The sequence below is a fragment of the Pavona decussata genome, unplaced genomic scaffold (assembly GCF_977016875.1).
Source record: "Pavona decussata unplaced genomic scaffold, jaPavDecu1.1 SCAFFOLD_19, whole genome shotgun sequence".
Taxonomy (NCBI): domain Eukaryota; kingdom Metazoa; phylum Cnidaria; class Anthozoa; order Scleractinia; family Agariciidae; genus Pavona; species Pavona decussata.
The window spans coordinates 55,001-65,000 of NW_028145442.1; the positions used below are offsets into that span (position 1 = coordinate 55,001).

The window sequence follows — 10,000 nt, forward strand, 5'->3', positions numbered from 1 at the left end:
CCCCCTGTTGTTCCTGCTGCGTCTGCCTCATTGGCTCCGACTCCTTCGTTTGCTATTGGTGTATATGGTGCGGATGAAAATTGGGGTATGGATGATGGGAAGATGGAGGTTGGTAATGCTGAATCTTCTTCTGCCTGTGATGAGGATTCTGCTAGTGTAGATGGTGATGAGTCGGTTAATGGTGACGTTGGTGATCCTGAGGCCAGTCAGAGTGTTTTGGCTGGAGTTTCTGCTGTTGTTGTCCCCCCTGTAGTGTCTGATCGTCCTCTCATTGATATTATTGAGAAGTCGGGTGGTGATGTGGTTGATTCTGCTTCTGCTGATGTGAATGTTTCTGCTGGCGAGGAATCTCAATTTCAGTGTCAGTTTTCTGCTGACGATTTTCCTGATGGTCAAGTGGTGAATACCCCTTTGTCTGGCTTGTCAAGCCCTGCTGTTACTGTGCTTGAGGAGGGTGATGTTTCTTCGGCTGATCCAGTTATTTTGTATGTTCCAGAGGGTGTGAGGTCTGGATACCCGAGCGAACTACCTAACTTTCCGTACTGTCTTATTGCAAAGGACATTGTGCTTCGTCGTCAGCGTATTGTGGCTACTGATTTTCCTAAGAAGAAGTTACGTATTCTGGTTGGGGACAAGACTCAATGGGTTGATGCTCTTGTGCGGCGGCGGCGTCCTTGAGTTTGCGGTGGTTTGTTGCATCATTTGTTTTGGTTGGCTGCTTTGTTTTGCCTTTAATTCTGGTTTGAGTCCTCCTGTTTCTGCGGTTTGTTTTGAGTGAGTATGTTGGTTTGTTGGTTTGTGTCCTGCGTGGTTTAAGTGAGTGTGTCGTCCTGTTTTCTTTCTGGTTGTACTGGTTTCTGTTGTTCTCGTCTTTTCCTGTAGGTGAGGCGGGGTTCGACTCCCCGGCGTAGTTTGGCGAGCCGGCTCCGTATGGAGGTGCTCCCTCTCCTTGGTGGTCCGTATTTATCTTGTGTCTTTGTCTTTATCTTGTGTCTATGGCTGCTGGGCATTGCACTTCGCCTGGTGGACCACCTAAATACAAAAAAAACTTACCTGACGCGGGAGGTACTGTGATCAAGGAGGCAGTCCTCTCAAGGTGAGGCCCTTTCATTGCACTTCGATTGGGTTGACCCTTGCGATTACCCCAAATGTGGGTAACTCGAGCGTATAATTTCTGGTAGTGGGGACCTGCGTTCGCGCTAGTCCCCGATGGTTGCTAGTTAATGTTCAACTAACACGCGCGCGGCTTTGTTTTGTTATGTTTCAGATGGAGTACGGACGGTTGCAAGAGCAGAGCAGCGAGTGATTTATGTGATTGCCAAGCAAGAAAGGAAAAAGGGTAGGTTTGCTTTTGTTTACGGCCTTCTGTTGCTTTACTGTACCTAGAATTCGACAAGAGAGAACGGCAATTACTTACGCTTTCCAACTTTATATACTTGCAGCGTGAAATGAATGAATGAACTGAGCTGTCGAGCGGGCGATCGTGGAGCTGTGTTAAATACGGGAAGGAAGGGACAAACGAACAAAGCGCTGCCAGAAAGAAGTTCGTCTGAATCGTGAGTAGATTTTCTTGTTGCTGGATTTGTTTAGTTGAATGAGCTTTTCAAGTTGTCGTTTCGTTGCAAAAAATTTCTGTCTTTCCGACCGTTATTAAATAACCGTTGGAAAGATTACGCTGTTTGTTGTGTTTGATTGTAGTTCAATGAATGATTGCTTGATTTTCCTTGCCGTGTACTTGATTTTCACGTCTAAAAGGCGCTGGAATTTCATTCAAATCGAGTTTGTGTCGTCTCCGTTATTGTTGCTTCGAATAATTTGATGTCACAAAGTGTTAATTTGATGTCATAGGCGAAATTTAAACATTCTCGCGCGCTCACGAACTCGGACCGCACATTGCGCCAGTCTTCGAGCTTTTGAATGGGTTTTTTGCGGTCTAAATGAATCGTAGGCCTTTTATGTTGTCCCTGAACTGTTTCAAGAAGCCCGCATCGATCGTTCGCAAAAGGCAAAATCGTTGATTGCTCGCAAAGAAACGTAAAAGGAAAGCCTACAACACGGGGTATTCCCAGGCGGTCACCCATCCAAGTACTAACCCCGCCCGACAGGGCTTAACTTCGGTGATCGGACGAGAACCGGTGTTTTCCCTGTGGTATGGTCGTAGACAAGAGAAAGGGGCGCAAATTTACTGCTTTATAGGGAAGGTGTCACAGGATACATCTAGCTTTTTCCCTAGAGTAGGTCGTGAAAGTGACAAAGTGATCGCGTTTCGTTCTTTTGAGTGGCTAGCCATGTTAACTCGCGTGAAACGCGGAATCAGCTGCAAATCAGCAACGTATGTAAGTCGCCTACGAGGGCCTCGTTTCCACGAAATCACTTTCTGTTAACTTTCTTACACAAATTGTCAGCGGGTAACTGACGTGACTCTTTGTCGCTTTCAATACTGCCAGTTTGCTCGTAGGTCAGCGGCGTGTTGAGTCTCTTCCCTGTTGGGGGTTAAAGTACAATGTCACAACCCAGCGTGCAGCTCAGAAACCGGGCCAGCATTGCAACAGGAGCTGGAAATGCGACAGTTTTCGGGCCACCATATCTCGAGGCTAGGGAACAAGAACCAACCTTCGTTCCGCGGACTTGTTCGCCATCGCTTCTCGGCCTTTTGGCTAAGATCAAGTGTAGTATCTGTTCTTATCAGCTTAATATCTGATACGCTGCTCATTGAGGAGCTCATATATTAAACTGATTTTTGGAACTGGGCTGTGGAAAAGAGGCTTGCCTCGTCCCAGCCACGGGTTGCCTCGGTATAGCACTACCTCCGAGCGCGGCCCACTTCCCCTTGGGGAAGAAATATTCAACTAAAAAACAGAATTGAAATGAAATTGAACTTTGTGTGTCTGTCTCCCCACAGGATGTATGTAGAGGTAGCGCAGAGAAGTGACAAGTCCCGGATCTGATGGCCACTAAAAGAAAAACCACAAGGGATATAGGGGTAAGGCAATTTTTCCGTTGTCGAGGGGCGCAAAGCATTTCATACTTACCTGACGCGGGAGTATGGCCGGAGGCCCTATCATTTTGTGGTAAGGTTTTTTGGTCCCCAAATCAGGCGAAGTGGGCGTTTTGGCGTCTGTTGGGCGTTTTTTCGCTATACACGTGTTTGGTCACCCATCCGTTTTGGTGACCATACGGAGTGGTGCTTAACTTCTTATTAAGCATGATGTCGGGCCCTTTTCAGCGGACCGTGGTTCTGAATGTTACTGAATTTCCGTCTGCTGCGAGTCGTGTTGACATTGCAAAGTGTATTCATGCTAAGTTTGATTCGCGTTTCCCCGTGGAGTCCATCCAGTTTGTGCCTGGTGGTAATGTCCAAGTGACCTTTGTCTCCAGTGCTGGCAAGTTATCTGTTGAGTCTGCTGATTCTATTGCTGTTGGTAGTGTCCAGTGTCGTGTCGTTAGACCTGGCCCCAGGATGGAGAATGTTTTGGTGTTCCATTATCCGTTCGAGTCTCATCCGTCTGCTCTTCGTCGTGTCTTGAGTTCCTTTGGTGAAGTCCATGATGTTAGTATGCAGCACTATCCGGATTTAAGTACTGTTTCTACTGGCACTCGTATTGTTCGAATGGTCCGTAAGTCCCGTATCCCGCGTTCCTTGGATATTGATGGTTCTCTGGTTAAAATCTGGTACCGTGGTCAACCCGTTGAGTGCGATATCTGTAACAAGAGTGGTCATGTCTCGAAGGACTGTCCCCTTAGGGGTAAATGTCGCCGCTGTCTGCAGTCTGGCCATTTGGCAAGAAATTGTAAGAATGCTCCTCGTGCTTGGGGTTCTGTTCAGTTGGCTGCCTCGGCAGATCCTACTCCGGCTGAAGCTGCTGCTGCCTCTGTTCCTTCTTACGTTCCTGTTCCTTACGTTCCTGTTCGCCCCTCCGCGGATGATGTTGGTGAGATTGAGTATGCTCCTGCCGCTTCTACTGATGGTGAGGTCAGTGGTATGGACGATGCTTCTGCTGGCGAGGTCAGTGGTGTGGATGATACTCCTGCCAGTAGTGTGGTTGGAGATGATGGTGCTTCTGTCGCGTCTGATGTTAGTGAGGTTGCTGGTGTGGCGGGTGAGAATGCTGCTGCGGTTGGTTCTGTTGCTGGTGTGGCGGATGAGAATAGTGCTGCGGTTGGTCCTGTTAGTGCAGCTGGCGTGGCCGGTGCAGCTGGTGGAGCTAATGCTGATGCCAGTCAGAGTGTTTTGGCCGAGGCTTCCCCTGTTGTTGATCCCCCTGGTGAGCCTGATCGTTCTCCTGTTGACATTGATACTTTGCGGTGGTGTTATACGCCTTACTCCCCGAATTCGGCGAGTTTTCAAGATGGTCAAGTGGTAAATACTCCTTTGTCTGACTCGCAGGCTTTGTCTGACCCTGTTGTTACTGTGATTGAGGAGGGTATTAATGTTCGGGATGGTGTTCGTCTTATTCCGAGGGAGTTTTTGTATCGTCGTCAGCAAATCTTGTCTGTTGATTGGCGTAGGAGGAAAGTTCGTGTTCAAGTTGGTTCCGGGAGCAAATGGGTTGATGGTATTGTGGAGCGGCGTCGTTGATGTCGTCGTGGTCTGTTGTTTTGGTCGGTGTCGTTGATGTCGTCGTGGTCGTTTGGTTTTGTTGGCGGTTTGTTGGTTGTACTGGGCTTGCCTGAGTGTGTGTATTTTTTGGATTTGTCCTTTGGACGGTCGCCTTGATTGGTTGTACTGTCCTCAAGTGGTGTTTATTTTGTCATCGTGGTCTGTTGTTTTGGGCGGTGTTGTTGATGTCGTCGTGGTCGTTTGGTTTTGTTGGCGGTTTGGTTGAGTGAGTGTGTCGTCCTGTTATGCTTCTGTGTTTGAGCGAGTGTGTTCATGTTGTGCCTCTCGCGTTTTTATTTGTTGATTTGTTCTGTCTTGTTTAGTTTGTGTTTGTCTTGTAACAATGTTTGTAGGGAGCGGGGTTCGATCCCCCGGTGAGTTTGACGTGCTGGTGCACCTCCCGTTTAAGGTGAACCCTTCGTTCGATTTGCTCGTTGGGATAATTCGGTATTGTCTGGCAGGCATTGCACTCCACCCCACTGGGGGCCTGGCCATTCACCTTAAACACAAAAAAACTTACCTGACGCGGGAGGTACTGTGATCAAGGAGGCAGTCCTCTCAAGGTGAGGCCCTTTCATTGCACTTCGATTGGGTTGACCCTTGCGATTACCCCAAATGTGGGTAACTCGAGCGTATAATTTCTGGTAGTGGGGACCTGCGTTCGCGCTAGTCCCCGATGGTTGCTAGTTAATGTTCAACTAACACGCGCGCGGCTTTGTTTTGTTATGTTTCAGATGGAGTACGGACGGTTGCAAGAGCAGAGCAGCGAGTGATTTATGTGATTGCCAAGCAAGAAAGGAAAAAGGGTAGGTTTGCTTTTGTTTACGGCCTTCTGTTGCTTTACTGTACCTAGAATTCGACAAGAGAGAACGGCAATTACTTACGCTTTCCAACTTTATATACTTGCAGCGTGAAATGAATGAATGAACTGAGCTGTCGAGCGGGCGATCGTGGAGCTGTGTTAAATACGGGAAGGAAGGGACAAACGAACAAAGCGCTGCCAGAAAGAAGTTCGTCTGAATCGTGAGTAGATTTTCTTGTTGCTGGATTTGTTTAGTTGAATGAGCTTTTCAAGTTGTCGTTTCGTTGCAAAAAATTTCTGTCTTTCCGACCGTTATTAAATAACCGTTGGAAAGATTACGCTGTTTGTTGTGTTTGATTGTAGTTCAATGAATGATTGCTTGATTTTCCTTGCCGTGTACTTGATTTTCACGTCTAAAAGGCGCTGGAATTTCATTCAAATCGAGTTTGTGTCGTCTCCGTTATTGTTGCTTCGAATAATTTGATGTCACAAAGTGTTAATTTGATGTCATAGGCGAAATTTAAACATTCTCGCGCGCTCACGAACTCGGACCGCACATTGCGCCAGTCTTCGAGCTTTTGAATGGGTTTTTTGCGGTCTAAATGAATCGTAGGCCTTTTATGTTGTCCCTGAACTGTTTCAAGAAGCCCGCATCGATCGTTCGCAAAAGGCAAAATCGTTGATTGCTCGCAAAGAAACGTAAAAGGAAAGCCTACAACACGGGGTATTCCCAGGCGGTCACCCATCCAAGTACTAACCCCGCCCGACAGGGCTTAACTTCGGTGATCGGACGAGAACCGGTGTTTTCCCTGTGGTATGGTCGTAGACAAGAGAAAGGGGCGCAAATTTACTGCTTTATAGGGAAGGTGTCACAGGATACATCTAGCTTTTTCCCTAGAGTAGGTCGTGAAAGTGACAAAGTGATCGCGTTTCGTTCTTTTGAGTGGCTAGCCATGTTAACTCGCGTGAAACGCGGAATCAGCTGCAAATCAGCAACGTATGTAAGTCGCCTACGAGGGCCTCGTTTCCACGAAATCACTTTCTGTTAACTTTCTTACACAAATTGTCAGCGGGTAACTGACGTGACTCTTTGTCGCTTTCAATACTGCCAGTTTGCTCGTAGGTCAGCGGCGTGTTGAGTCTCTTCCCTGTTGGGGGTTAAAGTACAATGTCACAACCCAGCGTGCAGCTCAGAAACCGGGCCAGCATTGCAACAGGAGCTGGAAATGCGACAGTTTTCGGGCCACCATATCTCGAGGCTAGGGAACAAGAACCAACCTTCGTTCCGCGGACTTGTTCGCCATCGCTTCTCGGCCTTTTGGCTAAGATCAAGTGTAGTATCTGTTCTTATCAGCTTAATATCTGATACGCTGCTCATTGAGGAGCTCATATATTAAACTGATTTTTGGAACTGGGCTGTGGAAAAGAGGCTTGCCTCGTCCCAGCCACGGGTTGCCTCGGTATAGCACTACCTCCGAGCGCGGCCCACTTCCCCTTGGGGAAGAAATATTCAACTAAAAAACAGAATTGAAATGAAATTGAACTTTGTGTGTCTGTCTCCCCACAGGATGTATGTAGAGGTAGCGCAGAGAAGTGACAAGTCCCGGATCTGATGGCCACTAAAAGAAAAACCACAAGGGATATAGGGGTAAGGCAATTTTTCCGTTGTCGAGGGGCGCAAAGCATTTCATACTTACCTGACGCGGGAGTATGGCCGGAGGCCCTATCATTTTGTGGTAAGGTTTTTTGGTCCCCAAATCAGGCGAAGTGGGCGTTTTGGCGTCTGTTGGGCGTTTTTTCGCTATACACGTGTTTGGTCACCCATCCGTTTTGGTGACCATACGGAGTGGTGCTTAACTTCTTATTAAGCATGATGTCGGGCCCTTTTCAGCGGACCGTGGTTCTGAATGTTACTGAATTTCCGTCTGCTGCGAGTCGTGTTGACATTGCAAAGTGTATTCATGCTAAGTTTGATTCGCGTTTCCCCGTGGAGTCCATCCAGTTTGTGCCTGGTGGTAATGTCCAAGTGACCTTTGTCTCCAGTGCTGGCAAGTTATCTGTTGAGTCTGCTGATTCTATTGCTGTTGGTAGTGTCCAGTGTCGTGTCGTTAGACCTGGCCCCAGGATGGAGAATGTTTTGGTGTTCCATTATCCGTTCGAGTCTCATCCGTCTGCTCTTCGTCGTGTCTTGAGTTCCTTTGGTGAAGTCCATGATGTTAGTATGCAGCACTATCCGGATTTAAGTACTGTTTCTACTGGCACTCGTATTGTTCGAATGGTCCGTAAGTCCCGTATCCCGCGTTCCTTGGATATTGATGGTTCTCTGGTTAAAATCTGGTACCGTGGTCAACCCGTTGAGTGCGATATCTGTAACAAGAGTGGTCATGTCTCGAAGGACTGTCCCCTTAGGGGTAAATGTCGCCGCTGTCTGCAGTCTGGCCATTTGGCAAGAAATTGTAAGAATGCTCCTCGTGCTTGGGGTTCTGTTCAGTTGGCTGCCTCGGCAGATCCTACTCCGGCTGAAGCTGCTGCTGCCTCTGTTCCTTCTTACGTTCCTGTTCCTTACGTTCCTGTTCGCCCCTCCGCGGATGATGTTGGTGAGATTGAGTATGCTCCTGCCGCTTCTACTGATGGTGAGGTCAGTGGTATGGACGATGCTTCTGCTGGCGAGGTCAGTGGTGTGGATGATACTCCTGCCAGTAGTGTGGTTGGAGATGATGGTGCTTCTGTCGCGTCTGATGTTAGTGAGGTTGCTGGTGTGGCGGGTGAGAATGCTGCTGCGGTTGGTTCTGTTGCTGGTGTGGCGGATGAGAATAGTGCTGCGGTTGGTCCTGTTAGTGCAGCTGGCGTGGCCGGTGCAGCTGGTGGAGCTAATGCTGATGCCAGTCAGAGTGTTTTGGCCGAGGCTTCCCCTGTTGTTGATCCCCCTGGTGAGCCTGATCGTTCTCCTGTTGACATTGATACTTTGCGGTGGTGTTATACGCCTTACTCCCCGAATTCGGCGAGTTTTCAAGATGGTCAAGTGGTAAATACTCCTTTGTCTGACTCGCAGGCTTTGTCTGACCCTGTTGTTACTGTGATTGAGGAGGGTATTAATGTTCGGGATGGTGTTCGTCTTATTCCGAGGGAGTTTTTGTATCGTCGTCAGCAAATCTTGTCTGTTGATTGGCGTAGGAGGAAAGTTCGTGTTCAAGTTGGTTCCGGGAGCAAATGGGTTGATGGTATTGTGGAGCGGCGTCGTTGATGTCGTCGTGGTCTGTTGTTTTGGTCGGTGTCGTTGATGTCGTCGTGGTCGTTTGGTTTTGTTGGCGGTTTGTTGGTTGTACTGGGCTTGCCTGAGTGTGTGTATTTTTTGGATTTGTCCTTTGGACGGTCGCCTTGATTGGTTGTACTGTCCTCAAGTGGTGTTTATTTTGTCATCGTGGTCTGTTGTTTTGGGCGGTGTTGTTGATGTCGTCGTGGTCGTTTGGTTTTGTTGGCGGTTTGGTTGAGTGAGTGTGTCGTCCTGTTATGCTTCTGTGTTTGAGCGAGTGTGTTCATGTTGTGCCTCTCGCGTTTTTATTTGTTGATTTGTTCTGTCTTGTTTAGTTTGTGTTTGTCTTGTAACAATGTTTGTAGGGAGCGGGGTTCGATCCCCCGGTGAGTTTGACGTGCTGGTGCACCTCCCGTTTAAGGTGAACCCTTCGTTCGATTTGCTCGTTGGGATAATTCGGTATTGTCTGGCAGGCATTGCACTCCACCCCACTGGGGGCCTGGCCATTCACCTTAAACACAAAAAAACTTACCTGACGCGGGAGGTACTGTGATCAAGGAGGCAGTCCTCTCAAGGTGAGGCCCTTTCATTGCACTTCGATTGGGTTGACCCTTGCGATTACCCCAAATGTGGGTAACTCGAGCGTATAATTTCTGGTAGTGGGGACCTGCGTTCGCGCTAGTCCCCGATGGTTGCTAGTTAATGTTCAACTAACACGCGCGCGGCTTTGTTTTGTTATGTTTCAGATGGAGTACGGACGGTTGCAAGAGCAGAGCAGCGAGTGATTTATGTGATTGCCAAGCAAGAAAGGAAAAAAGGGTAGGTTTGCTTTTGTTTACGGCCTTCTGTTGCTTTACTGTACCTAGAATTCGACAAGAGAGAACGGCAATTACTTACGCTTTCCAACGTTATATACTTGCAGCGTGAAATGAATGAATGAACTGAGCTGTCGAGCGGGCGATCGTGGAGCTGTGTTAAATACGAGAAGGAAGGAACAAACGAACAAAGCGCTGCCAGAAAGAAGTTCGTCTAAATCGTGAGTAGATTTTCTTGTTGCTGGATTTGTTTAGTTGAATGAGCTTTTCAAGTTGTCGTTTCGTTGCAAAAAAATTGCTGTCTCCGCGCGCTGATTTCCGACCGTTATTAAATAACCGTTGGAAAGATTACGCTGTTCGTTGTGTTTGATTGTAGTTAAATGAATGATTGCTTGATTTTCCTTGCCGTGTACTTGATTTTCACGTCTAAAAGGTGCTGGAATTTCATTCAAATCGAGTTTGTGTCGTCTCCGTTGTTGTTGCTTCGAATAATTTGATGTCACAAAGTGTTAATTTGATGTCATAGGCGA

General features: G+C 47.8%; 7 non-coding genes across 7 annotated transcripts; 5 read left to right on the forward strand and 2 right to left on the reverse strand.

The window, feature by feature from the left end:
- Window positions 1–1,045: 1,045 nt before the first annotated feature.
- On the forward strand, window positions 1,046–1,209 carry LOC146486771 (U1 spliceosomal RNA). Its single transcript, XR_014858750.1, has one exon. It is a non-coding gene; the product is annotated as a U1 spliceosomal RNA (small nuclear RNA).
- Window positions 1,210–2,044: 835 nt separating this feature from the next.
- Window positions 2,045–2,163, reverse strand: LOC146486772 (5S ribosomal RNA). The gene has a single exon (XR_014858551.1). It is a non-coding gene; the product is annotated as a 5S ribosomal RNA (ribosomal RNA).
- A 474-nt stretch (window positions 2,164–2,637) lies between these two features.
- Window positions 2,638–2,829, forward strand: LOC146486773 (U2 spliceosomal RNA). Its single transcript, XR_014858678.1, has one exon. It is a non-coding gene; the product is annotated as a U2 spliceosomal RNA (small nuclear RNA).
- A 2,283-nt stretch (window positions 2,830–5,112) lies between these two features.
- On the forward strand, window positions 5,113–5,276 carry LOC146486774 (U1 spliceosomal RNA). The gene has a single exon (XR_014858756.1). It is a non-coding gene; the product is annotated as a U1 spliceosomal RNA (small nuclear RNA).
- Window positions 5,277–6,111: 835 nt separating this feature from the next.
- On the reverse strand, window positions 6,112–6,230 carry LOC146486775 (5S ribosomal RNA). Its single transcript, XR_014858552.1, has one exon. It is a non-coding gene; the product is annotated as a 5S ribosomal RNA (ribosomal RNA).
- Window positions 6,231–6,704: 474 nt separating this feature from the next.
- On the forward strand, window positions 6,705–6,896 carry LOC146486776 (U2 spliceosomal RNA). Its single transcript, XR_014858681.1, has one exon. It is a non-coding gene; the product is annotated as a U2 spliceosomal RNA (small nuclear RNA).
- Window positions 6,897–9,179: 2,283 nt separating this feature from the next.
- On the forward strand, window positions 9,180–9,343 carry LOC146486777 (U1 spliceosomal RNA). Its single transcript, XR_014858762.1, has one exon. It is a non-coding gene; the product is annotated as a U1 spliceosomal RNA (small nuclear RNA).
- The last annotated feature ends 657 nt before the right edge of the window (window positions 9,344–10,000 follow it).